The sequence below is a fragment of the Penaeus japonicus genome, unplaced genomic scaffold (genome assembly GCF_977035675.1).
Source record: "Penaeus japonicus unplaced genomic scaffold, GWHDUDI00000001_assembly GWHDUDI00000039, whole genome shotgun sequence".
Classification (NCBI taxonomy): domain Eukaryota; kingdom Metazoa; phylum Arthropoda; class Malacostraca; order Decapoda; family Penaeidae; genus Penaeus; species Penaeus japonicus.
Window position 1 is genome coordinate 7,908,913 of NW_028234441.1, and position 5,000 is coordinate 7,913,912.

The window sequence follows — 5,000 nt, forward strand, 5'->3', positions numbered from 1 at the left end:
CTTGTATAAATATTTTCAACCTAACAGTTTTACAGTGGTAGTCATACACGTACAAAGGCGTCATCATACATACAGGTTTTGTCATAAGTAACTTACACAGACTAGAATGTTTGTCTCTTGTTCATGTTTATCTTATGAACCGGGAGAGTCAACAGAGCTAGTTCTGACATCTCAGCCTCATTAATTAAATGCCTGATTTACAAGATGTATCATTAAAAAACTATCATTGGCAAGTGGAACCAAAAATACTTTGATGTGTCATGTGAAGTTAAACCGAAATACTGATGGATTTGATAATTTTCCTTCACGTGGAGCAGCGATGGGAATTCCGGATCAGAAGCATGTGTTTGTGTGTGTGTGTGTGTGTGTGTGTGTGTGTGTGTTTGTGTGTGTGTTTGTGTGTGTGTGTGTGTGTGTGTGTGTGTGTGTGTGTGTGTGTGTGTGTGTGTGTGTGTGTGTGTGTGTGTGTGTGTGTGTGTGTGTGTGTGTGTGTGTGTGTGTGTGTGTGTGTGTGTGTGTGTGTGTGTGTGTGTGTGAATTTCCGTATTGGATATGTAGACCGAACAAAAGAGAGAGAGAGAAAAAAAAAAAAACAGACAAAAAAAAAGAACAAAAAATATTGCATCACGTTTTCTTGCTCCATCTGACACCAGCTTCGCTTTACAAGCTTGTTCATACATTCCTTTAAACAATATTTGTCCTATTTATTTGCATATCTTTGTCTATTTCCTATGTAAGAATTCCCAGTACCTTTTCAATTAATGTAAGATTGAATATCAAAGCACATAATGTATCAGTATCCTCTCTGGATCTTGTAACCTCTTGATCTACTAAATGATTCGCTTATACATACTCATCAGCAAGCACCAGGACACATGCAAACAGAAAACCTTACACAACAGCGTCAACCTGAGAATAAAACTGTCCCTATTCACTTTCTGTTCAGTGTGCGTGTCATCCTGTACAAATATACACAAAATATATTCATCTTATCTAGCAAGTACAGCGTCTAATCACCATTGACTTAATGCATTTACAAAATAATTAGTCCTAGGCTCGGTTTGTTGATTATACTTTAGAGTCTAAAGCCGAGAGGCGGAGAGAAGGTCTGGAAACAGAGCTTGTGAGATGCCTGACTAGTTCGCAGTATTTGGAACGAAGGTAAATACACTGAATATCCCCTGTCGTTGGGAACCTCTCACTACACTCCTTTCAGAAGGGGCTAACTCGCAGCATACACCTAGGAAGGCTTCTGCATGTGATCTACGCATAAGAAGGTACCTGCGCACAGTTTACAATTAAGGGAGGTACCTACCTTAAGTTTACACTTACTGCAGGTACCATTAGAAAATGCAGGACAGATTATAAAAAAGTACATGCTTACACGTAATACTTACAAAAGCTATACGCAATCTATAGTTAAAGACGGTTCTTGAAATAGCCTTTTTAGAAAGAGACCATTTAACTCTACATCCATTTGGCCTTTCACATTTATACCTATAATAAAGTAATTATAAAGCCTACGTTAGTCCTTTCACACTGTCAGTTCCTGGCCATCACTAACGTCAAATGCATTTACTCTGAAAAAAACAACAACTGAACATAGGGCATGTATTTTCATCATATATTCATGTCTGAGCTTACTATTGTTCTATGGTCTGGCGACATTCATGCAGAAATGCCTAAATAAATGTACCTAGTTATTCCGACAGAATAGGTTACTTAGCCCTAAATAGTAAAACACATCACTTTTTCGTTGTATTTGAACCATTTGATTGTGAACCTTCATATTCTTTGCTTGCCAGCAACACAGAGAATGCAATCAGCCTGTGGAAACATTATCACGCTTTCATCAAAGCAACATACACAATGCTGGCAGCTTGGAAGTCAACGAGTCATGAAAACCTCTTGACAACGTTTCATCCATCAGTGTTATTCAAGAGACGGCAATATAAGATTCACCGGACGCAAACCTCTGTAATAAGGCCTAGATATTAGGATACAGAAAACGAAGAAATATCTAATCTCTTCAGTCTTTGGAGGGGAATGAAGGGAAGAAATTAAGGTGTCTGCAATATCTGTTTGTTTTGATACTTTAGACCAATTATCCCTCTGCGTTAAATGAGTGTTGTTGAAATTAAATGCATCGTAACTAAATTCATTGTCATTATTATCATCTTTTGCCAGCATGTTTTGCAGCATGTATAACATTGTGTTATTTGACTTTCAAGGGGTAAAAATGTATGCCTTCGTTGTCGCTGGAAATTCTCGGAATCATTGCAATGTTGTTAGCCTTGGTACTGTGTTATTTCTTTTTTTTTCGTCAAATGGAAATTCTCAAGCAAATCTGTACAAAACGATCTCCGCTACAGATCAAAACATGCATTACATACATAACTGCAATTACATACATAACACCTCATCTAAAGAGTAAACAGAAAGAAGACATAGAGTGATAAGAAAATACACTGAACTGACATAACCTCACGAAACGTTGCGTCCCCCCCCCTCCCCCCACTGCACCGACCACGCGCTCTGAATGCAGTGGTCGTCCAGCTGTGATCCTGCCCTGAGCCCAGATCATGGACCCGTGATCTTAGGTCGTTACGGATCAGCTGGGAAACGCCTAGCCTGCTCTCCTACTGATGTACACATTGTACTAGCATCTCCATGAGTGAAGATAGAGGAATAAGAAAGTACGTTGATGTTATATACAAATAAGAAAGTAAACTAAATAAGGAGAAAATGGGAGCGGGGAGAAGACATAGATGTTGATTATGGAGAGGCAAACCTGAAATGCAAGTATATAACGTTGCAATCAAACTTGCTGGACCTATCATCAGAAAAAAAAATCCTAGATCAGATTCCATTATGTTGCTAGAGGGCATTGCAACTTTAATTTGACGAAGGCTATTTTCGGTCAGTTAGAGGGAATAAAAAATGTGTTTTAATTAAACCGCCTCTTAGCAACGACAAGCAGTGCAACGTCCTGTTCAAGATGAATACAGAGATTTAACGGGACGAACTTGACTATTTATCATTAACGCAGCTGGTCTGTGTCAGGTATTCTGTATATAGTAATCAATTCACAGGCTATTCTATAAACATTGTAACCTAATTTTCTTCGTGAAGGCCGAGGAGGGAGAACTGCATGACTGAGAGATAGATAGATTGAGAGGGAGAGAGAGAGAGAGAGAGAGAGAGAGAGAGAGAGAGAGAGAGAGAGAGAGAGAGAGAGAGAGAGAGAGAGAGAGAGAGAGAGAGAGAGAGAGAGAGAGAGAGAGAGAGAGAGAGAGAAAGAGAAGAGAGAGAGAGAGAGAGAAGAGAGAGAGAGAAAGAGAGAGAGAGAGAGAGAGAAAGAGAGAGAAAGAGAGAGAAAGAGAAAGAGAAAGAGAAAAAGAGAGAGAGAGAGAGAGAGAGAGAGAGAGAGAGAGAGAGAGAAAAGAGAGAAAAGAGAAAAAGAAAGAGAAAGAGAGAGAAAGAGAGAGAGAGAGAGAGAGAGAGAGAGAGAGAAGAGAGAGAGAGAGAGAGAGAGAGAGAGAGAGAGAGAGAGAGAGAGAGAGAGAGAGAGAGAGAGAGAGAGAGAGAGAGAGAGAGAGAGAGAGAGAGAAAGAGAGAGAGAGAGAGAGAGAGAGAGAGAGAGAGAGAGAGAGAGAGAGAGAGAGAAAGAGAAAGAGAGAGAGAGAGACAAAGACATCCAGATATAGAAAGAAAGAGAAAGGGAGAGATCATAGAAATACAACACTTCCATTATTTTTCCCCTTGTCGTCACCCTGACCTCCAACCTACTGTGTCGCCATCTGTTTTGTTTACGCTGAAAGCTTAAGTAACCCCCCAATGTTAACCTTCATTTAATCATATGGGCATTAAATGAACAAACATGGTGTGATCTTCGACAAGATACATTTTCTTAGCACAGGCATATCTTTTGGAATAGAATGACTAGAACTGTTAGTTAAGAAAAAAAAAGTTTCAAACTATCATCTTAACCTATGATACTTCACAGTAGAGAAAAACCAAATCACTCTACACATATAACAATTTCCATGTTTCAATTTTCTTGGAAAATAATCCGAATAAGGTTTATCATACATTTAGACACAATATTTCCAACATATATTTCTCTAGCATTAGGTACAGCCCAGAGGACCACTTCACAAACCTTGACAATCATCTCACACACTTAGTCACTCACCACTTCACTGGGAAACACACAACGGCTCGACCTGAGTAAAGGAACCATGGCAGCCAGTCTTCTTGATTTCGGTTTCCATGGTAACCAGAAGACAATCAGGACGCATAACACTCATAATTGCACTAGTAGTTTTCTAATCTACATATAATATTTTTTTAAAAGTGTTCTGCGAGTTTTTTTTTCTGCTGTACAAAGGACAATAACATTTCACATACCCACTAAGATACTGACCATATTAATCTTCATAATATGCGAAAAGATCCATTGTGCAGGGAGGGCTTTCCCGACACGGGCGGTCACCGTTTCCGATTGGACAAGGTCTCTGAAAACTTCCTCTTGCATGTCGCCAAAGCATAAGAGTACTGTACATGCATAATGTTCCCGCCGCCACGATGGAGTCCGATTTGGCACTATATTCTGTTATCATATGCTTTAAGTGACGTGACCTTGATTAGAATAGCTCGACGTGGAACACACTTGCACGACCTTCGGCACATTCCTTCGATGACCTGATATCACATTTGCGAACGTATCCAGTAATACTTTTTCAGGCTTTGTTATCGTTACTGTTTCTTCGTCATGTCACTGTTTAGGTGAAGTAGCAAGACTACCTGCTTTAATGCCTAGAAACACCGACGTAGAAGATGCGTAGATAACACGAAATGCAAGTCTTCATCGTTGGCACTGTGTACTCTCCGCGAGTGGCACATCACAGCAAATTACTATGAACTTATTTGTTGATTTCTGATCACTCGTAGAGGTATTTCAGATGATCCTGTAGGATGTTTTTCAGAGCTGCTATCAC

At 39.6% G+C, this 5,000-nt stretch overlaps 1 protein-coding gene across 3 annotated transcripts in view; it reads right to left on the reverse strand.

Moving 5' to 3' along the window:
• Window positions 1–3,519: 3,519 nt before the first annotated feature.
• LOC122251284 (monocarboxylate transporter 12) overlaps window positions 3,520–5,000 on the reverse strand; it is a 199,034-nt gene continuing 197,553 nt past the window's right edge. For all 3 annotated transcript variants that reach the window (XM_086533667.1, XM_086533666.1, XM_086533669.1), the window contains one exon: window positions 3,520–5,000. This exon is cut by the window's right edge and continues 1,478 nt beyond it. The gene's annotated coding sequence lies outside the window, so the exon portion shown is untranslated.